Source organism: Apium graveolens, chromosome 5, assembly GCF_009905375.1.
Source record: "Apium graveolens cultivar Ventura chromosome 5, ASM990537v1, whole genome shotgun sequence".
Lineage (NCBI taxonomy): Eukaryota > Viridiplantae > Streptophyta > Magnoliopsida > Apiales > Apiaceae > Apium > Apium graveolens.
Genome location: NC_133651.1, coordinates 221,092,952 through 221,117,269, shown reverse-complemented (window position 1 = coordinate 221,117,269; position 24,318 = coordinate 221,092,952). Strand labels below are relative to the sequence as shown.

Sequence of the window (24,318 nt, the reverse complement as noted above, 5' to 3'; positions counted from 1 at the left end):
CACTGTCGCTTCAATAGAGATTAACACGCTATCTTATATGTTAGCTACGCACATAAGACGAATAAGCACAACCAATACTAGGATATCAATCAATCACCACACACCAAGATATCGAAATAATTAACTATTGAAATCCATAAGTAAATCCGCTAGAATCCCATGACAATGATTAGCCCATAATCGAACTCATCGTCACCATGGGTTCCAATGAAAGCATGGTATAAATAAGGTCTTAATAAACTAAATAATAATCAAAGTACGAATAAACGAGATCTAGGTTCAAGAAGAACGAAAACGAGCATCCAAAGTTACAACTAATTCAAAGAATCACAAGTTGAAAACAAGATCTTCTTTTTCGGAGTTGTTATGTGCTTCTAGGTCTTCTCCTTGGTATCCCAATCTTCCCGGATGATGAAAACCCTTTTTTTAAGTATATATACGCCCCTAATGGACCTGGACCCTTAAAATCGTCAAATTCTACTCAAAAAAGGCTTTTTCAGCGAAATCAGCGACCAGCCGCGCCCTGAGCGGCTGCTCAGGAGAAGCTCTCCTGAGCGGGCGCTCAGCTCTCCTGAGCGGGCGCTCAGCTACTGACTGGAAAAAATATTCTGATGAATCTTGTTTTGACCATAACTTGAGTTCTACTCGTTAGAATTAGGTGATTCAACTGCCCACGCGAAGCTATTAAGATTCTTTACAACTTGACAATGGCCTTGGATTCCAATTCTGATCACTTTTCATCATATTTCCTTTAAAAGCTCTTTTCTTCATTTAACTAATACCTGAAATGCAATAACACAAAAACACATCAAAATACCAACAACTTGAGTCCAAAACACCAATTTAAGCTTATAATAAAGCATTCCAAGTGGATATAAAATCCACTTATCACACCCCCAAACTTGAATCGATGCTTGTCCTCAAGCATAAACAGACTCAAAACTACAAAACAAACCTAATGCATGAATGCAACTATGTGAATGCAACTACATGATAATGCAATCGATCCCCTCAGAATAACCATAACCAAATGAATAAACCAATGCCTCTAAGAATACAATAACTTGAAACAGAGTTCGAATAAATCCCACAAACCAACTCACAAACCAGAAACGTACGTGTGTGGATGCTTAACAGATATACTCTCGATACTAGATCAATAACCATAACTTATCTATCATCGAAACAATCAAAAGTTTATATACAGAATAGACAATAAACACATTATGACTCACAACACCTCCTTTCTACTAGAGTTATACAAGGATTCACACTATTATTGAACACATAGCAAAGATGCTTATTTGATCATGCAATGAATGAGGTCCCAAAAGACTTATGCAATAATACCCATGTAGCGAGCGTTAGGTTAGCGGATCCCAGACTATAAAAGCTTTAGGTCACTAGGCACAAAGTCCCCTAGAACTTAATAACTCGAGTATTAAAGAGCTCACTCTTGATCAATTATGCATAAACACATACTTTTTTTCTTTCTTTTTTTTCTCTCTCTTTTCTTTTTTTTTCTTTTTTTTCAACAATTTCTGAATGAGTGCGTTTCGCTCCATCTCATTCAACCCTAAACTACTCATAAAAATATGAGTCGGCTACTAGCCATTTGACGCCTAGCCTTATAACAACTAGCAATGAAATCCAAGTTTTTCTCCAGATAAAAAAAAATCAGTGTTTTTACGTCATTACGAGAATATCACAAATTCTAAATATAACCAAGTGATTAAATCTCAACAACAAACAAGTATGATCATGATCTAGATCAAAAGCAACCTTATAAGACTTGTGAAAATATTTGTTTCTGGCATGCAAATCAATTCATTAGGACTTAAACATCCCTCTATTCGTCATCACCACACTGAAATTAACATCAACTTATCAAATATCATAGTTCATCTTAAGGGATCATGCTAAATATGCATGCAAATGCAACTATATGAAATTACATAAAAACAAACAAATATGTCCTAAATGAACAATCATACAAAAATATGAATGAACTACAACTAAACATGCAACATAAATCTATATGAATCTATATGGACACACACTACTAATCCTTACATTATCACCCCCAAACTTAAAATTTTCAATGTCCTCATTGAAGGCAATAATAAGGATTTCAGGCATACCTAATTAGCGAGAGATTCACCCTCGTCGGGTGGAGGATCAGGTGGCCAATCAACCTCGCCACTAGTGTCTCGGAAAATAGTACCGAAAGCGTGTGTTAAATCTTCAGCAAAATGACGGTGAATGTCGTGCATGGCCTCCATACGCCTAATTACTCGCCTGTACTGCTCGTCACCAACACTAGTCCTATCAACTACCTGCTGCATATGAGAAGAACCCTCTATAGGCACTGGAGGATCCGTTCGGCTACCCTCTACATCATCAAAGATATATCCCAACCCCTTGTCAGGGGGTGCACCTAAGAATGAATAACTCAAGTGATCTGGCTGTCGGTTGAGCTCAAGTATGGGAGCTTCTTGAGTAAATGGTTCAAAACGCTCCTGAGAAATTTTCAGCTCTGCTAACCCAAGAGAATCGAATGGCATATCCAACTTCTTCTCCCACAGAGGTGCATTCAAAACCTGCAGTTGCTCTACTCCTCCTTCATCTTCAAAAACTGAGTCGACCTGCTCTATTTTAAAGCACTCTTCTTTTTCTGTGGGTAACTTTATTGCCTTGAACACATTAAAAGTGACCTTTTGATCGTAAACCTTCATCGAAAGCTCTCCTTTTTGCACATCGATCATAGTTTGGCCTGTAGCCAAGAATGGTCTTCCCAAGATGATGGGAATCTTCTTATCTTCCTCGAAATCAAGAATTACAAAGTCAGCAGGGAAGAAGAGTTTATCCACCTTCACCAAGACATCCTCCACTATACCTCGTGGATGAGCGATGAAACGGTCGGCTAGTTGCAATGACATGTATGTTGGTTTCGGATCAGGAAGACCAAGCTTCTTGAAGATAGATAAGGGCATCAGATTGATGCTAGCTCCTAAATCACATAAACACTTGTCGAACGACAAGTTTCCGATGGTGCAAGAAATAGTGAAGCTTCCAGGATCTTTAAGCTTCGGAGACAACTTCTGTTGCAGCACAGCACTGCATTCCTCCATGAGAGCAACGGTCTCTAAGTCATCGAGATTCACTTTCCGAGAGAGAATACCTTTCATAAACCTCGCATAGTTAGGCATCTGTTCAAGAGCTTCAGCGAAAGGTATGTTGATATGAAGTTTCTTGAACACCTCCAGAAACTTAGCAAATTGCTTATCCAGCTTTTTCTTCTACACCCTCTTAGGAAAAGGAGGTAGAGGATAGATCTGTTTCTCCCCTGTATTACCCTCAGGAGGAGTGTGTTCCACAGTAGTCTTCCTTGGTTCCACCTCTACTTCCTTCTACACATCTTCTTCAGCCAAAACTTCAGATTCTGGAACTTGAGACTTTTCAGGCTCTTCGTCTTGCTGAATTTGGGGGCTTGCAACCTTTCCAGACCTTAAGGTGATGGCATTCACCTGTTCTTCAACTTCCCTCTTTCCTGGATTGGCTTCTGTATCACTAAGAAGCGTTCCTGGTGGTCGATTCAATAAGGCATTAGCAATTTGCCCTATTTGGTTCTCCAGAGTCTTGATAGAAACAGTCTGGCTTTGGCATATAAGAGCCTGGTTTTTGCACATAAGCCTCAACTCCTCCAATTCAGATTTTTCATTCGAAGATAGACCTGCAATATGAGTTTATTGTTGAAGTTGAAGTTGTTGCTGAAAACCAGGATGGTTGAATAGCTTAGTTGCAAACTGCTGGAACGACTATTGCATAGCATTCTGATTGTTGCTCCAGCTGAAGTTAGGATGATTCCAGTTGTCAGGATAATAAGTGGCAGGAACTGGCTGCTGCGATTTCTGAAAGTTGCTCACAAACTGAGCTGAGTCACTAGATATAGCGCATTGCTCTGTCGCATGCGGACCTACACACAGCTCACAAACACTGGTTATATGCTTAATACCATAGTTAGCCAGAGAATCGATCTTCATAGACAACGCCTTTAGTTGAGCAGTGATAGCCGTAGCTGTATCCACCTCAAGTACTCCTGCTACCTTGCCCTGTGGACATCTCTGGGTTGGATACTGATATTCATTAGCAGCCATCAGTTCAATTAGATCATAAGCTTCCTTATAGCTCTTTGCCCATAATGCTCCGCCTGATGCTGCATCGAGCATGGGTCTGGACTGTGCTCCTAACCCATTGTAAAAACAAGTGATGATCATCCAATCAGGAATTCCATGATGAGGACACTTCCTAAGCATCTCCTTGTAGCGCTCCCAAGCTTCACTTAGCGATTCTCCCGTTTGCTGCGCAAATTGAGTAATAGCATTCCTGAGTGCAGCTGTCTTCGCCATAGGGAAGAATTTAGTAAGAAACTTCTGAGCAAGATCTTCCCAAGTAGTAATCGAACCAGCTGGTAGAGAGTGTAACCAGCTCTTAGCCTTGTCCTTCAGAGAGAATGGGAACAGTCTCAGCTTCACAACATCTTCGGAAACACCGTTGAACTTGAAGGTGTCGCATATTTCAATGAAATCCCTAATATGTGTATTGGGATCTTCCGTTGGAGAACCCCCAAACTGGACTGAAGTCTGTACCTATTGAATTATGTCAGGCTTGATCTCAAAGGTATTAGCTGTGATAGCTGGCCGGACAATGCTAGATTGAATGTCATTGATCTTTGGTTGAGAAAAATCCATCAAGGCTTTCGTTCGTGCTGCTGGATCTCCCATTGTAATGAGTACCTGAAACACAAACAAATAAACCGTGAAAGTAAAAGAATCCGAGTCAGTGAACTTTAACGACCACTGATGACAAGCACATAAACTAAAAATTAACACCGAGTCCCCGGCAGCGGCGCCAAAAACTTGTTAGGGCGAAAACACGCGCTAATATTCACGCAAGTATACGCGTTCGCAAGTAGTATAAGATATAAATCAGATTCGTTCCCACAGAGACTGGTTTAGGTTAAGTTCAATTTATGCACCTATGCAACTATGTATGGTTATCGCTCAATGCTAAGACAAATAACAAATTGGGTTTTTATTAAACTAAAAGATTATACTAAATAACATTAACTAAGAGAATTGAAGTTGAATTACTATATATGGCAAACATGGGATCCTAACTTCATTAAATACTTCATTCAATAGCCTTATTGTTCTTAACCTTAGCATGTGATGGTGATGACACTAATCAGATAACAAGAAACTGATAAACGCCAACTTTCATTGCACGAGTACCATTCTACCAGACATCCACAAAAGAGATAGAAGCTGAATAAGCACCAATTATATTGAGACCCTATATGTCTATAGAATTTGACAACATAACGGTTTAAGCATAAGTTATCTATAATGATTACATAGGGCAAGTAAAACGGTTAGAGTTACCTACGAATCATGTATACACATACAAGAACCTATGCTAGCATGGCAAGTTCTAAACCTCTATATTCACTGTCGCTTCAATAGAGATTAACAAGCTATCTTATATGTTAGCTACGCACATAAGACGAATAAGCACAACCAATACTAGGATATCAATCAATCACCACACACCAAGATATCGAAACAATTAACTATTGAAATCCATAAGTAAATCCGCTAGAATCCCATGACAACGATTAGCCCATAATCGAACTCATCGTCACCATGGGTTCCAATGAAAGCTTGGTATAAATAAGGTCTTAATAAACTAAATAATAATCAAAGTACGAATAAACGAGATCTAGGTTCAACAAGAACAAAAACGAGCATCCAAAGTTACAACTAATTCAAAGAATCACAAGTTGAAAACAAGATCTTCTTTTTCGGAGTTGTTCTGTGCTTCTAGGTCTTCTCCTTGGTATCCCAATCTTCCCGGATGATGAAAACCCTTTTTTTTAAGTATATATACGCCCCTAGTGGACCTGGACCCTTAAAATCGTCAAATTCTACTCAAAAAAGGCTTTTTCAGCGAAATCAGCGACCAGCCGCGCCCTGAGCGGCGGATCAGCTCTCCTGAGCGGGCGCTCAGCTCTCTGAGCGGGCGCTCAGCTCTCTGAGCGGGCGCTCAGCTACTGACTGGAAAAAATATTCTGATGAATCTTGTTTTGACCATAACTTGAGTTCTACTCGTCAGAATTAGGTGATTCAACTGCCCACGCGAAGCTATTGAGATTCTCTACAACTTGACAATGGCCTTGGATTCCAATTCTGATCACTTTTCATCATATTTCCTTTAAAAGCTCTTTTCTTCATTTAACTAATACCTGAAATGCAATAACACAAAAACACATCAAAATACCAACAACTTGAGTCCAAAACACCAATTTAAGTTTGTAATAAAGCATTCCAAGTGGATATAAAATCCACTTATCACCAGTAAAGGTCGAAATTGTTCAGGGCAATTAGGACCTAAGATAAAAGATGTTCTAAGTATGATTGAGAGTCGGTCGTGACAGTGATTAACCTCTAAAGACTGAGGCAATAACTTATGGAAAAATGGTGATATTTTTTGTTACTCATCAGATATTAAAGAAAAGCATTTTCACATAAGCAGTGATGGAAATGAGGTAGAAAATTTATTTGGAGGTGGTTAAAATGACATTGACTGTAAGGAAATTTTACTATCAGGAAAGGCCAAAGAGGTGGCCGACACTTTAAGTGTAAGAGGATAATTATAGGCGCTTGTGCCAAAGGAATACAGTGATGATGGTTAAAGCTATGCAGGTTGTATTATGGTTTGGAAGATTGACATTCCTTCTGATGACTGTGCAATACCCAACTGTAATAGTGGTTGGTAAAGGTTTAATTCGTGTAATCGCCATGAGCGGGCTATCTATCTTAGAAGGTACTATCTTGAGAATGAGCCTGGACCATGTTTCAAAAGGACTAAACGAACCTTTGAGTTAAGTCTTCTATCGAAGGCATATGATTAAGAATGGTATTAACCTGCTATCGTTGCTTTGATTGAAACTCTTCTGCAATTTTATCTGCTTCATGTCATGTATGTATGGCAGGATCAGGAGTGTTCTTCATGAATCAGGAATGGTGATTATGTTACCTCCTTAGAAGGATTTGATACGACATATATGGACTCCGTATGGTTAGATATTAAGATTTCATGGAAAATGAATGACGACAGTAGGTCAGTAGTGGACCATAGTAATGCAGCAATGATTCTGCGAGTAATGAGCTGGTTACAACCGTGAGACTTGTATTGGAATGGATGTTGAGATTGGGTACCAGTAATCGGGTCGTGGTAGTGTATAGGTTATCATTGATAGGCTAATTAAGTAGAGTATCTACCTATTGAATATTTATTCCTTCTTATGAAAGAGAGTCGTATTACTATATGAGGAAGGTTGCGGTACAAGCATAGAATTCTAGTAACGATGATGTCTAGAATGAGATCCCAGATTCGATTTTCGATATCGAGGGAGTTTCAAAGGTGATTGTGTATAAGCTCGAGGAAGAGCCTGGGTCCATAGAATGATGGACGGAATAGCGAAAATATTTAAGCATGTGAAATGCGATGCGATAATACTTGATGTTGATATATATACGTATATGATTTGTTCTCCTATGACAAACCTCTATAGTTCAGAGGTAGGTTCCAAGCCAGATATTTTGTGACAGTATATTTTTTTATTTACAATTCTCTTCAATTCGTTCTTTTCTCTTCTTTTCATTTCATATTAACTGAGAAGAACAACCCTTCCAGAAGGGGAGGTATTGCCGAATGACTATCTATCTGTGTGATAGAAGCCGAGTAGGATACCAGCTATTATTTAATTGCTTGTCAAGTACTAAAGGCTGGCCACCTTCTGTACTAACTATGCAATGTAACAAGTGTTCATGATCATAGTGATCTCTCAGTGAATTCTTTTACTCCTATATGATTGATCAAACTTTGGGAATCAGAAACAGCTGAAAAAGGAGTAATAAAGTTGTGGTAGGATTTGGAATGGAAACACATTCGTGATACTAAGGTTGGCGTGGTTATTAAAAGGTTATAGAACGCTAACGAGCAAAAGTATAACCAGTATAATATTAGGAACGGAAGGTAGTAGCGATTACGAACTGGAAAAGAATGGGTATTGAGAAGCAAAAGCTCTAATGCTAAAAGCTATAATGAGAGTCTGTGCAATAGACTTGAAAGAAATTGGAATGATCACTTAACACGGATTGAGTTTTCTTACGACAATAGATCTTATGTCATTATCGAGTTGTCGCCTTATGAGATCCTTGAGGGAAGACAATGTCGATCTCCCTTATGTTAGGATGAAGTTGTAGAGCGCAAGATGCTCGGACCAGCAGTGGTCCAAAGGACCAAGGATATGATAGATCTAATCAGAGGACGGCTGGTAGTAGCCCAAGATGGACATGATAAGTATGTTGATTTGACACGAAAGGACAAAGAGTATGAAATAGGGGACCTAGTGCTGTTATAGGTATTCCCTCGGAAAGGATTGATGAGATTCGGAAAGAAAGGAAAGCTAAGTACACAATGTGTCGGACCCTTGGATATACTAAAACATATTGGGAAGATAGCATACGAGCTAGCTCTACCCCCGAACCTGTAGCAAGTTCATAACGTGTTTCACGTATCAATGTTAAGAAAGTGTAATTCGGATGCCAGATAAATAGGGGCATATGAGCACATAGACATGCAACCCGACGTAACCTATATGGAGCAACCTGGAAGGGTTATAGAGTGAAAAGGAACAAGTGCTTAGGGGAAGGGTTATTAAACTAGGAAGAGTTTGGTGGTAGGACCACAATGTGGGAAAATTTACTCGAGAGTTAGAAAGTGCAATGCTAAGAGAGTATCCCTATTCATTTTCTATCTGATTCCGGGACAGAATCCTTTTAAGGAGGGGAGACTGTAATATCCCCTAAATTTTGAACTTTTTGTAACCCTTATGAATAGTGTTTTAGCCGAATGAGAAAACTTTTCATGCCACACTATGTAGGGGTTCTGTTATGGATGTTCTGAGATTTTATTGGCACTCTATATGACATATAAGTGTATGTAAAGATCGTCAGAATCCAATTCCGAACACTTTGGTTTTTCCCGGAAATCCACTAGATACGGAAAGAATTGAGTAAAAGATAACAGGATAAAAAGGATTTAAATTAAAGGATTATAAGAGAGGATCATAAAAGGAATACAATATATTGAGAAAGGTTAAGGGAACCTAAGTAATAAGATCCCGGGTATGATCCCTCAAACGATAAACGAAAATGAAAGTTAAGCGAACCGTATAACAGATCAGCGGTCATTAGGCAAACAATTAGGAAGTTAATCAAAGAGATTAGAGGGGATGATGTCATCCAACCAATGAGAAGAGGACAAAGAGGGGAGGATGACATCACAGGATGACATAAGCATGACATAGGGAGGAAGGAGATGTGGTTGGTTTATAACCACACAAAGTCAAGGTTAGAAAGGTAATTACCCAAAAACAAATCAAAAACAACCAACCAAAGAATCAAATCAAAGCAAAAACACAAAAAAATCTCTCTTTCTCCAAGCTTGCTCTCGGCTTTTCTTCTTTTTCAAAGAAGAAATTTCCAAAAATAAGTTTCAAGCATTGTTAAATCACAAGGTAATTATCTAAGGTTCCTTGTACATAGATATGGATATGCTATAAGTTTAAGCTCCTAATTCCTTCACAATCTCTTCCAATAAATCAAGGAAGAAGATGGTGAATAGTAACCTTCAAGAAATAACTTTAGTTTTCTTGAATTTTTATGAAAGATTAAGGTTATACAAGCAAGGATCAAGGTTCTTTAGGCATTCAAAGCTCTTGTGTTGTGTTAAGAAGCTTCAAGGAAGGTATAATCTCTTAACCAAGCTTTGTTATTGAATGTTAAGAGCATAATATGAGTATTCTAGTTCATGAGAGGCTTGATGGTTGTGTATGTAGAGATTAGTTGGTTTTGGGATGTTTTTGGAGTTGTAAATCTTGGTTGTTGATTAATGAACTTAAGTGTAGTTTAAATTCATGATAAAGAATAGTATAAATTGTTAAGGTTGAGTTGTTGGGGCTGTTATGATAAAGTATGGATGGAGTTTTGATTGGGTTGTGATTGTGGGTTGATTGTGAGATGATTTGGAGTGGTTTAAAATTGGGTAATCGCGTAAACATAGCCGTCGTAATGCCCGATTTACCGTAGACTGCTTTTGTTCTTAACATCAGAACCCTTGAACTCACTGCTAGGTTTTGACCATTGCCATGTTTAGATATTTCATGTTACGAGTTTCGTTTTGATATGTGGTTTGTTGGATTCCGATGAACGGTTTAGGAGAAACGGCCGTTTTAAGTAACGACGTTTCGCGAACGAACCCTTACCCCTCGCCTTACTTTGAAACATAGGTTAAAGACCTTAAAGGACTCATTGAAGTATGAAACATTTATGTAAGGTGTAATAGGCAGTTGGTAAGACACTCGCGAAGGAATCGCCTTAAAACTCGTAATGGTTAAATTATTAAAAATGGTGGAGCCGAGGGTACTCGAGTGACTTAAGAGAATCAGTAAGCGCAAAGCGAGCGTTAGAGTCTAAGTTGGTTAATGTATAGATTTACAAGTGACTTTCGTTTAATTCCAACTTACTTGTTGTTTATAGGTTACCAGACTCGTCCCGAGCCATTCGTAACCCCCAGTCGCTCAGGCAAGTTTTCTACCCGTTATACTGTTGTTGTGATGTATACACTTGTATATGCATTATCTTGTAATAGATGCATGATGGTTATATTAGCAAATTCTTGCGATATATTATAGCATGTGATATGGTACATATGCATGCCTGTTTCGTATTCTTGCCATATATATCTGTTGGTTCAATTGATAATACCTATGCTAGAGAATAGCGATAATTTGCATATACCCTTAGTATAGGGACCCAAAGGTGAAAACATTTTCTAAAAACCGGGAGTCGAGGATCCCGAGTAGATTTTATATATATATATATATATATATATATATATATATATATGGTTATAGTTTTCAAAACTATTAATCGAATAAGGTTTATTTGATAACTTTATTTTATTAATGAATATTATCTTGAATATTCATTCGAGGACTTATGACTCCTTTATATTATTTATTGAATATTACTTGGATATTCATTTGAGGATGTATGACTCCTTTATTTTATTTAATGAATGTTATTTATAATATTCATTCGAGGTATTATGACTCCGCTTATTATTTATTAATATTCTTTATTTTATTAAAGAATAATGTTTCAATAATCAAACTTATTTTCGATTATTCAAATAAAGATTATACTTTCGTATAAGTATATCTTTGGTTATTTAATATCCATTTCAAGTATGAGTTTTAAAACTTCTACTTCAAATATTTTTATAAAGATTATTCTTTATGGGAATATTATTTAAATAATAATATTCAGATATTTTCTAAATATATTGGGACTGATTTATTTTAATAAATCAGCAGTCCTCCAAACATTCTTAAAAATGTTTTCGAGTCTTCAAAATGATTTTTAAAGTTAGAGTGGACCCCAAAACTCATTTTTTTTATATTTAAGATCTTCCTTTCAAAGGGGATTTAAATACTCGCTCAAAACCTGGGGGATCCAGCTCTGTGGTGCATTTTACATTCGCAACGTGGTTGCTGTTTTGAGAAAACAAATGAATTGATTACTTACCCAACGTTCGGGAAGTAAGCCCATCTAATTGAGTCGGCATAAGTGACAGGCCGGGGTACGGTCTATCAAAGTGTAAGTGGCTGGGTGGCAGTCCATCAACGCGTAAGAGGCCGGGTGGCGGTCCAGCACAAGGTCCTTATGTGGCCAAGGTGATGACCGGTGGGGGATTCATCCATCTACTAGTAGAAAAAGTTACTTATTGGTATCTTTGCCTGATCAGCAAGATATCAGGTTTATGCCAAAAAAAATTTTATTTCCAAATTCATTGGATATTGCAACTTTGTTCATACTTTACATGACAGAGGTTTTCAGGAAATGTATGAGAGATATATATAGGTGTATATATATATCGGGACTAAATGAAGTATCTCGTAACTTCATTTCATTCAATAATATTTCAAAGATTGAATCTATTCAAGTATTATCTTGTAGTCTCATCTATGTGATGAACTTTTGATCTAATTATAACTTGAACGGTGGTAGTTCAAGTAGTATTTGGAAAAGATATAAGTATATTGGAGTATCTTGTAACTTCATCTTTTAAACTTATATCTAGTAAAATGATTATCTTATGCATGACAAAGATTTTCAGAAAAACGTTGAGACAAGGTTAGATATATGAGATCACCTTGCAATGATATTTTTATATAGTTATAAACTGGAACTATGTGTATATTATGCATGGAAGAGGACTTCCAAGATTTTGAAAAGTATATATACATATATACTGAATATTTTGCGACTTGGTCGCGTTAAGATATCAACTTGGTTCATTTCTTCTTGACCAAGACTTTCATGAGTACTATGAGAATGCTCATATATTGTAAATCACTATACATATTATTTTGGTGGGCTTGTTGCTCACCCTTGCTTTCTTCTTTCATCACACAACATCAGATAGACAAGATGAACAGGACCAAGCTCCCAATTCGCGAGTGGATAGGAAACGTTCCGCAGTTTCCTATAGGCGTTGATGTCGCTGTAGCTGAGGTAGGAACTACCAATAGGCTAGGCTTTCAACTTTTGATGTACCAGATTAAGTATATTTATGAATTGTAATAATGGCAAAGAAATGTAAATTTATTCAGAAACCTTTTTAAAATGTATTGGCATATAATTGTGGAATAAAATGACTTGTGATTATTTTTGGATATTCATCTCTGAGACTATAACTTGTGGTGTGTGTGTTTATTGTGGGGTCACAGTACAGAGTAGTTGATTGTTTATTAAGATTGGGTGTTATTAAGGGAAATGGAACTCGTGACAACCCGGATCCCCGACCCTGGATTTGGGGGTGTTACACCAATCATATCTCTGTAATCAGTAATATCTACTGATTTACCAGTATCTTTATCCAACTTAGTTGCAGTGGTCATAGGAGTGGATGCACTTGAACAATCCTGCATTCCAAATTTCTTCAACAAATTTCTGGTGTACTTAGATTGAAAAATAAAAGTTCCTTCATCATTCTGCTTGACTTGAAGGCCCAGAAAATAGTTAAGTTCTCCCATCATACTCATTTGATATCTTGACTGCATCAGTTTGGCAAACTTCTTACAAAGTCTGTCATTTGTAGAACCAAAAATGATATCATCAACATATATTTGCATCAAAAGTAAGTCCTTTCCAAGATTGAGGTAGAACATTATTTTGTCAATAGTTCCTCTGTTAAATCCACTTTCCAGAAAAAAACTGAGCTAAAGTCTCATACCATGCTCTTAGAGCTTGCTTAAGGCCATAAAGTGCTTTATCAAGCCTCTAGACATGATTGGGAAATTTGGGATCTACAAAGCCTGGAGGTTGTTCAACATATACTTCCTCTTCCAATTCTCTATTAAGAAACACACTTTTCACATCCATTTGAAAGACTTTAAACTTCTTGTGAGCAGCATAAGCCAAAAATATTCTTATGGCTCCCAATCTAGCAACTAGTGCAAATGTTTCATCATAATCAATTCCCTCCTATTGAGAGTATCCTTTTACAACTAGCCTTGCTTTGTTCCTTGTAATTATGCCGTCACTGTCAATTTTGTTTCTGAACACCAATTTTGTACCTACAACTGATATATTCCTTGGTCTTGGCACTAGGGTCCAGACTTTATTTCTTTCAAATTCATTTAACTCTTCCTGCATTATTTGCACCCAATCAGCATCTTGAAGAGCTTCTTCCACTTTCTTTGGTTCAGTCTGAGAGAGAAAAGAATGATAAAGACATTTATTTGATGTAGCTGTTCTAGTTCTGACACCTGTATCAGGATTTCCAATAATTAAGTCAGGTGTATGTGCTTTAGTCCACTTTCTTGCAGATGGAAGGTTTTCTCTAGAATTGGATGCTCCCCCATGATCCATGCTATCTCCATCAACATTTTCTGATGTTCCCCCTGAAATTATGCTCTCTGAGTTGGATCCTTCATTATTTGAGTTTCCGGAAATATCATAACATGAGTTTCCAGAATTATCAGAACTTGGCCATCAGAACTTGAAGAGCATGTCGTAGATTCTGATGCTTCTTGAGATGTGGTTGGTTCTTCAGTATGCTCCCCCTACACAGGTGCATTTTCCTTAGGCATAGTCACCACAGTTTCAATAACATCAGGGTTTAATCCATCAGAGTTTGCAGTATCAGGATTTACAGAATCAGAATTTAAAACTTCATTCTTGAATCTCAGCTGATCATGATCATTGACATCTTCAAGTCCAGTAATCTTCTTATCATCAAAAGAGATATTTATAAATTCCATGACAACCCTTGTTCTTAAATTGTAGACTCTGAAGGCTTTTGTAGAAAGTGGATATCCAACAAAAATTCCTTCATCGGCTTTTAGATCAAATTCGGATAGCTGTTCGGGATGAGTCTTAAGAACAAAACACTTGCATCCAAATACATGAAAATACTTCAGATTTGGCTTCTTTTTCTTCACCATCTCGTATGGTGTTTTTCCATGCTTGTTAATGAGTGTTGCATTCTGAGTAAAACAAGCAGTCTGCACAGCTTTAGCCCAAAAGTAGGTTGGCAACTTTGCTTCATCAAGCATAGTTCGTGCAGCTTCAATAAGAGTTCTATTCTTTCTTTCAACAGCTCCATTTTGTTGTGGAGTTCTAGGAGCAGAAAATTCCTGCTTTATTCCATGGTCTTTGCAGAACTCTTCCATAATCAAATTCTTGAACTCAGTGCCATTATCACTCCTTATGATCTTCACAGAATCTTTGACCAATTTATCCAGTTGCTTGATATGATCAATCAAGATAGGTGCAGTTTCACTTTTTGTGTGCAAGAAATACACCCATGTGTATCTGGTGAACTCATCCACTATGACCATAGCATATTTATTCTTTGCAATAGACATGACATTAACTGGACCAAATAGATCAACATGTAGTAGGTGATAAGGCTCAAGAATTAATGATACAGTCTTGCTCTTGAATGAAGATTTTCTTTATTTTGCCTTCTGACATGAATCACAAAGGCCATCAGGAGCAAATACTGATTTTGGCAATCCTCTCACAAGATCTTTCTTGACTAGTTCATTTATATTGGTAAAATTTAAATGAGAGAGTTTCTTGTGCCAATTCCGGCTTTCTTCAATTGATGCTCTACTCAACAGACAGATTGCAGAACCATCAGTACTTGTTGAAAGCTTGGCTTCATAAATGTTACCATGCCTGTATCCTTTCAGAACAACTTTGCCTGTAGATTTGCTTACAACTTCACAGTATTCTTCAAAGAAATCCACATGATTACCTCTGTCACAGATTTGATTCACACTCAGCAGATTTACCATCAGAGTTTATGTTAATAGTTTTCTTATCAGAATTTGCAATATCAGACTTTGCATCAGAACTTACATTAGAAGGAATAATGCTAACTTTCTTTACAGAAGGTTTTATTTGATAATAATCATAGTACAAACTGTGATATTCCTTACAAGTATAAATAGAATGCCATAAACTACCACAATGAAAATAAGGATTTTGTGGCTTATATCTAACAAACTGACTCTTAACTCCTGATTTTGAAGATAAGGAGTTTATATTCTTATTCTTCCTGCAAAAAGAAGCCAGATGGTTAGAATTTCCACAGTTATGACATGTTTTTCTAGTAGCATTAGGAACGGGCTTATAATTGTTACTTTTGTTCACACCTTCCTTTCCATTCCTATTTTTCCTAGGTGGCTTTACCTTGTTTACATTCTTAACATCTTTCAGCTTATGCTTAAGCTGCTTCTTAGTCATTAAGCCTATGTTAACTTCGGTTGGCTTATCCTGTTTAGGTTTGTCAGAAGTTACTTTCTCCTTAACTTCTGATTTATCAATATCAGACTTTGCAGTTACAAACTTAACAGGATTTACCTTTGGTTTTTGTTTAACAACTATAGGCTCAGTTTCTACACTTCCCTTACTGTTCTTACCATCTCCATAACCTAAGCCCTCTTTCCAGTTTCTACTACTAAGAATATCTTGAGTTGCTTTACCAGAGTTAGTCCAAGTCCTGATAATCTCTCTTTCCTTTTCTAACTCAGTTTTTAGAGATTCATTCATTTTTAACACTTCATCCCTAACATAAAAGGCATCATCTCTATCTTTTTGAGTTTGATGGAACATGACTAACTCTTTTTCTAAATAATCATTCCTCTTTTTATAAGCAAGATTTTCAGAAGTTAATCTTTCACATGTTAAAGTTTGATCTTTATAACTAATGAACATGGTTTTAAGATATCTTCTCAACTCAGTAATATCATCAGTATGAAAGGCATAAGTAGTTTGAGGTACCTTTAAATCAGCAGTATCAGAACTGCTATCAGCATTTACCATCAAGGCATAGTTTTCCTCATCCTCAGAATCTGAAGCATCTGACCAGCTTTTCTTCTTTGTGACAAGAGCCTTTCCTTTGTCACTTTTCCCTTTTCTGCAATCTAGAGATATGTGGCATTTCTCACCACAGTTGTAGCATTTAACATTTGAGTAATCTCCTCTGTCAGACTTTCCTCCTTTGCCTTCAGATTTTCTGAAACCTTTCTTTTCAGAACTTGCAAAACTTCTTTCCTCTCCTGAATTTTCTGTACGTAATCTTTGTGATCCCTTTCACCATAAGAGCACAGCTTCATCATCTCCTCATCATGGTCCATCTCAGGTATACTTTCAGTTTCTGAGTCATCATCACTATCAGAACTTGATGACTCAGTATCATACTTTGTGATGAGAACTTTTTCCTTTCCTTTTCTTGAGGCAGCTAATTTGGGACTTTCCTTCTCAGCCACAAAGGCAACTGTTCTTGACTTTCTTCCATTCCTCTTGCTTCTTTGTTCCATCTCAAGTTCATGAGTCTTGAGTATCCCATAAATTTCATCAAGATTATAGTTGTCTCTTATTATTGTGGCCTTCAAATCCCATCTTTCAGGAAGAGCTAACAGGAACTTAAGATTTGAATCTTCAATATCATACTCTTTGTCAACTAGTGACAAATCATTCAAGAGTTTGATGAATCTGTCATATAAATCAGTCAATGACTCATCAGGCTTTGAGTCAAAGTGCTCATACTCTTGAGTGAGTATTGTCTTTCTGTTTTTCTTGATTGAATCAGTTACCTGACACCTTGTTTCCAAAGTATCCCATATCTCTTTTGCAGTCTTGCAGTTAATTACCCTGTTTGACATGACATTATCGATGTCACTATGCAACAAGTGTCTTACCTTTGCATCATTTGCAATCGATGAGATATCTTCAGCAGTGTAATCACTTTTCTCCTTTGGTACAGACTTTGCTGGCTGTCCTGCAACTTTCACAGACAGTTTGGTTGGTATATGTGGTCCTTCATAAATCCTGTCGAGATATTCTGGATCTGTAGCTTCCAGAAACATAGCCATCTTCACTTTCCATATGGAATACTAAGAAGGTTTTAACATGGGAACTCTTATAGTCTCATATCGACTATGAGTTACAGTTTTTGGAGGTTCTTCAGTTTTGGTGGGCTTGGTTGGAGTTTCTTCTTCAGACATGATTGATTTTGGATCTTAAACTGTTTGTGTGTTAATAGAAGGCTCTAATACCACTTGTTAGGTCACACACACTATAGAAGGGGGTTGAATACAGTGTTTAGCACAATCAAATCGAATATAAGAACTCAAGTAACAGAAAACAGATTTTATTCAACACAATAAACTCTGTTACAATATGAAATTATCCTCTTTCAGTGATGAAAAAATTATCACGAGAGCTGCTAGAGTTACAAAGAATAATAACTTTGATAATCGTAACACTTATAGTGTAAACTCTATGCCTGTGTTTATATACTACATAGTTACAAGATAATCTTCTAATTGATATGGAATATAATTCTGCTTCCTAAAATATATTAACTAGTTATCTTTTCTTCCAAGTATTCTATTCTTCATAGAATTCCTTCTTCATGAACAATTCTTTCTGTCTTAGTCTCGATCTTCTTTCCTTTCAATCAGTCGCCTGCCTTATCTAAAAGTCATCTTAAGTCCTAATATTATCTCCTGATAAATATATTTTGAAACTTAAGTTCTGATAACTTAAGTTCTGATATCTTAAGTTCTGTCTTCAGTATAAGTGCTGATTTCCAGTTAAGTATTGATTTGTCCTGTAATGTAAGATCTGAAAACTAAACACAAATCATATTACACATGATATTATCAAATATATCTAACAGTCTAGCCTTTACTACATTGATCACTGTATTAACAAGGATCTAATAGAAAAATTGAAGTTTTGGGTTGATTTTGATCATGGGTACCTTCATCGTATCCATTGACAGTTTGAATAATTTGGAAAAGTATGACAAGGCATATTTGGATTAGTTTCACGGTTCGAGATCCATTTATAAGCATTTACAGCTAAAAGATGTTGAGTTTTTAGAGGAACATGATCGTAAGATTTGTTCACCATATTGTCAGTAACTTTGATCTTAATTTGCATTTTTTTATCTAGGTCTATTTTTTCTGTTTATCAATTTAATTATCCAGCTTTACTTGTGTAGCTGTAAGAATGTTGTTAAAAAGCATTCTGAATAGCGGTGTGCGGGGTGAGATGGGTAAGGCGATGATGATTCTGGTGCAGAAGTCTTCGTCGGGGGCCGTGGATAGTGCTAGAGCTGGCCCTTCGATGCCTAGCCATTCAGTTTCTATTGAATTGTTGGATGACAATGGAGAGAAAGTTCTAGAAGATGAAGGGAAGGGGATTGTTGATGTCGAGGGGGCGGTGTTCACTCCTCGAAAGCGATGGCGTGGAGAAAGTGGGAATATTCACGGCGAGTTTTCGAGGCACGCGGTTGGTGGTTATAACGACTCGTATATTTCTGTAATATTTAAATATGCAATCATTGCGTAAATATATTGAATAAAGAATTTTGTATTAATTTTGGTCCCTGTGTTTGATTTATTATTATTTTTAGGTGATTGTTGGATTGCATGATGTGTTTTTACAATTAGCAGTTGCACCGTTTTATTTTGATTTCACTTTTAAAAAGTGATTTTATAACAATCTTATTTTCAAAAGCTATCTAGGTTGCCACTAAATTTTTTTTTATGATTCTATAATTTTAAGGACTATTTTTGGGATTTCATAAAATTTACAAATCAATATTCTGTTAATTATTTATTCTTGAATGATTTTCTGACTGTGTTTATTAGTAAAATCCATATTTAATTCCATACTTCTTCAAAAATCATAAAACTTGTATTTTATTAAGTTCATAATATTTTGAGAATTTTAAAATTATTTTGGAAATTTTCGGGATTAAACTTAACCGCGCATGGTTTCATTTAAAGGCTAAAAGCGGGTATAAGTTGAATTTTGAAAATTGTCTTAAAATTTCAAAATCTATGTTTTTACAAACTTCGGAATATTTGTGATATTTTAAGATTATTTCTGTAATTTTATGAAACTATTTTGCGTGCACCTCAGTTCGTTAAAAAATTTTAGACAAAATCGAGCCACAAAAACACCGACGTATTAATCCTAAATATTTTAATAAATAAAATGAGTTGTATAAATTATTTTTCGGGACTAAAAAAATTTAGTTATGTGGCGATTTGAATTGTTCGTGTTGGGATTTGACGTCGATTGATGTTTCGACGGGTAGGCCTATGAACAAAAGAGTCGCTGTCCAATTTTTTCTAAAAATTTCCTTAAATTATAAATCGAGTACATATATCTCGTATAATACAATTTAACCCCTAATTTTTATGTGCACTATTATTGCGTGTATATTATTATTATTATTAATGTGCATGCGAGTTGGGAACTATATCGTTAGATAATTAATTAGTGAGGAAAAGTTAAGCACGATTGGTCGTTTAACCTAGGTTGTTTTGGTTTCGTAGGTTCTAGTCAAAGGACCCGGTAGTTGAAGTCAATTAGAGTTAAGCCAGAGTTAGTGCAAAGCTTCGCAAGGCAAGTACCCCTGAACTAATCTTGTACAGTTCAGTATATATGAATAGTTGTTGTTTAAATTACGTACTGGAACACAACGTTTTAAGTTACGTATTCCCCGTATTTAAATATGTTTTACTGAACGAGGTTTTGGGGAAAAAGTAACTTCTGAAAATGCCTATCTCTAGATTATGATAAAAAAAATTAAAAAGGGATTTTTAGAATGTGTGTTGTAATTGTTTAAAAAGGGAGATAGGTGTAAATGGTTTTGGAAACTGGATAAAAATAAATCAGATATTGGATGGTCAGTTGGCGTAAGAGGTCCGTTATTAGGTAACGACCCAGCATGGTTGCGTAAGAGGCTAAGTCGGATGCGCGCACTGGTAGGCCGCTTAGTCCAGCATGACAGGGACCTAGCTAGTCTCTGAGTTCTGAACGAAATTTGTGGTGGGATAGACTGATCAGTTGTCCCTAGAATTCATCCTCTTTTATATATCTGATAAAGGTTTAATGGTTTATAGTCCCCGTAACGGGACCGGTGATTTATGGGTCCAGCAATGGACAGTGGTTCTGGAAAGGAAATAGCATGCTAAAATTGAACTCTGGTATTTTTACACAGCACACTACAGATGATGTTATTTTGCAAAGCATGCTAGTTTTGATATCCAGTTTATACCTCTTTTACGGATTTTTCGTATATCAGTTTAATATCTGTTCCTATATTGTTTTATACATTTTGTTACTGGTTATTCATATAGAGGTACTGTTGAGCAATGGATTGCTCACCCTTGCAGCTTGTTTTGTATCTATTTATTGCAGATGTCTAGAAGACCAGGTCAGCGTAGAGTGTCAGCCTCCGATCCCGGCTCCTCTGAGGTAGTTTGTATCAGGCCCTGAGGTCTGATGAGTTGCTGTAATAAGTGAGAGTGTCTGGTTTTGAATAAGTTAGTGTGTGTATTGTAACCTAAATAATACTTGAACCTGTTTCGGCCCTGGTTGGGGTCGTGTATTATAATAAAGTTCATTTAGTAGTTATTGTCATAATTTATCATATTTTTTGGTGACGTCAGCCCCTGACCCCGGGGTTGAGGCCGTCACAGTTGGTATCAGAGCTACAGGTTCAAGTCCCTAATTTAGATTAAGAGATGAGTTAGTAAGGCGTAGGAAGTATGTCATATAATGGGAGTCAGCAACTCATGTCGAGGAGCAACCTTAAGTGTCAGTCGAGGGTTCCGACGGCGTTACCCTGGCATCTATTAATATTTTAATAGACTTGCCCTAACCTTGTTATGTCTTTCCTGTATATTGTTATGATTGACAGTCGCCTACAGTGATCTCCAGTTCTCCTTCTCGGGGAAACCCGTCAGACTCAGATGATTCAGATTCTGAGCGGACCTTGGATGTTGTAGCCGAGGAGACTCTCATGCCCCCTCTACCTGTTCCTCCAGTTATATCAGGAGGTGTGTCAGGACCTAGTATCCGTCCTCGCTGGGTACGAAGGTCAGTGTCGGCTGTTAGGGATTTCCCTCCAGGATGTGGTCCTAGTTCCTCCACCTCGAGACCACATGTTCCTCCCTCTGTTCATTCAGGTGCATCCTCCCCAATCTCTTACCATGTTCACCAAGCAGTGAACCAGTCTTTGATCAGAGAGCAGAGCCCAAGGTTAGCAGCTCAGCTTGACCAGATTCCGGTCGGGCCTTTCCAGGGCATTCCTGCCCCTTCCCCAGATGTGCAGGAGAGAGTTCGATCTTTGACTCAGGCTGCAGTAGAAAGAGCTCAGACCATTGACCGTTTCATTAGCTCCGAGTTTAGGGTTGTTCAGTACCAGGATCTTGTGAATTGGTTGGTATTTAAGTTAGGATCCATTGGTGGCAGTGGCAGTGGCTAGATTAGACTTGCTGATGTGAGATACAGAGCCCGGAGTTAGTTGCAGGAGTTCTGTAGATGCTTTTCTTATGTATATTTTCTATGTACTGTAGCTTGTATTAGGCGGGGCTGCTATGACAGCCAATTTTATTGTGCACTTAGTATGTTATGAGTGTTGTACTGTAGTTGTTAGATGGATTTGTACGGTTGTCAGTTTTATTTTATTGCACTTTTGTTATTGTTGTTATTGTTATTGTTGTAATTATTACTGGATTGTTGAATTTAGTTATGCATCATGGGTGGACCCCAAATAAACAAGGAAGGGAATATTTAATTGTGACCGCATTCTCCTGATGCATAAAACTGTTGCTACCTGGGGGCACCATTTTCATATAAAACCTTTTTGTTGTGTTTCAGGAGATTGCCTCTCAAGAAAAATTTCCCGTCCAATTCCTCCAGCAGGAACTCTGAAGGGGGCCCAGTCATGGATGGATTACTAGATTTGCTGCGCCAATAGTCTAATCAGATGGCTCAGCAGCAAGAACAATTCCAGCAGCAGCAACAACAATTCCTACAACAGCAGCAACAACAACAGTAATTTATACAACAACAACATCAACAAATCCAACAACAGTTACAGCTTCAACAACAACCCCAACCAAGAGAATCGAACCAGACTGTTAGTTTCAAGTCTTTCCAGTTAGTTAAACCCCCAGAGTTTAAGGGCGAGGTAGACCCGATTGCTGCTAGAATTTGGCTTAAAGAAATGGAGAAAGGCTTCACCCTTATTCAGGTGAGTGATGATTCTAAGTCAGATTATGCTAGTTATTTTCTGAAAGGTGAAGCAAGTTTTTGGTGGGAATCTGCGCGTGCCTTAGAAGGAGAAGGCCCTGTTTCTTGGGCTAGATTTACGGAGCTATTTCTAAAAAAGTATTTTCCAGATTGTTTACAGAGTCAGTTGGAAGTAGAGTTTTTGGAATTGAAGCAGGGAGAAAGGAGCCTGGCTGAGAATGAGGCCAAGTTTACGGAGTTGGCTCGACTAGCCCCTGGATATGTGAACACTGAGATTCAGAAAGCTAGGAGATTTCAGCAAGGACTAAAGCCGGAAGTTCGTAGTGGAGTGATGGCCCTACAACTTAAGACGTATACCTTTGTAGTTCAAGCCGCCCTGGTGATTGAGAACGATCAGAAGTTGGCCTCCAAGGAAAGGGGTGATCGAAAGAGAAAGTTTGAAGGTGGTACAGGTAATGCAGACCAGGAGGAGTCTAGTCAGAAGTTCCCAAGGAAGTTTGGCCGGAATAGGAATAGCCGATTTAGAAGGCAAGACATGGCTCAGACAAATTCCGGTGTCACCTCAGTTGCCTCTGCCCCAGTCCAGTCTACCAGGCCAGTTGTGGATTGTAAGTTATGTGATAGAAAGCATAGTGGTCTGTGTCGGAAGGATATCCAGTATTTTAAATGCAATAAAAAGGGTCATTATGCGTCAGAATGTAACCCAGGGAACATCAGAGTCACCTACTTCAAGTGTGGTAAGGTTGGGCACATCTCCAGAAACTGCAAGACGGCTACTCAAGATAATGTAGGAGGGAATGAATCTCAAGGACCAGCAACTAGTACGGCAAGAGCCAGAACCTTTAAAATGACCAAGAAATCTAATGCTCAAGATTCAGATGTGATTGCAGGTACGCTTTCTCTAAATTCAGTGTCTGTTAAGGTTTTATTTGACTCGGGAGCATCTAAGTCCTTAATATCTAAAGAATGTGTAAGTAAAATGAATTTGATGTTGGAAAATCTAGATGAGCCCTTATCGATAGAGGTAGTTAATCAGGATAAAGTTTCAGTAAACCAGTTTTGCCCTAGATGTCAAATAGAAATTTGCGGGCATCCCTTTTTGGTGGATCTAATACCTTTTCAGTTAGGAGAGTTTGATGTAATTTTAGGAATGGATTGGTTGTCTCGGCATAAGGCAAATATTGATTGTAAGAAAAAGAAAGTTTTGTTATACTCAGAAGACAATAAAAGGATGGTTTATCAAGGACAAAAACAGGACAATCAATTTCTTTCTATCTTGGAAGCGAAGAAGTTATTGAGACAAGGTTGTGAAGCATATTTAGCCCATGTTGTGGACACTGAGAAGAGAGTACCCGAATTAGAGAAGATTTCAGTAGTTAATGAATTTCCAGATGTGTTTCCAGACGTCTTACCAGGATTACCACCAGATCGGGAGATTGAGTTTTCTATTGATTTGATTCTGGGAGCAGAACCATTTTTAAAGGTACCTTACCGTATGGCCCCAGTAGAAATGAAAGAACTAGCTAAAAAACTTCACGAACTTTTAGAT

General features: G+C 37.4%; 1 non-coding gene across 1 annotated transcript; it reads left to right on the top strand.

Moving 5' to 3' along the window:
- The first annotated feature begins 4,287 nt into the window (after window positions 1-4,287).
- LOC141662350 (small nucleolar RNA R71) lies at window positions 4,288-4,394 on the top strand. Its single transcript, XR_012550471.1, has one exon. It is a non-coding gene; the product is annotated as a small nucleolar RNA R71 (small nucleolar RNA).
- Window positions 4,395-24,318: the final 19,924 nt, after the last annotated feature.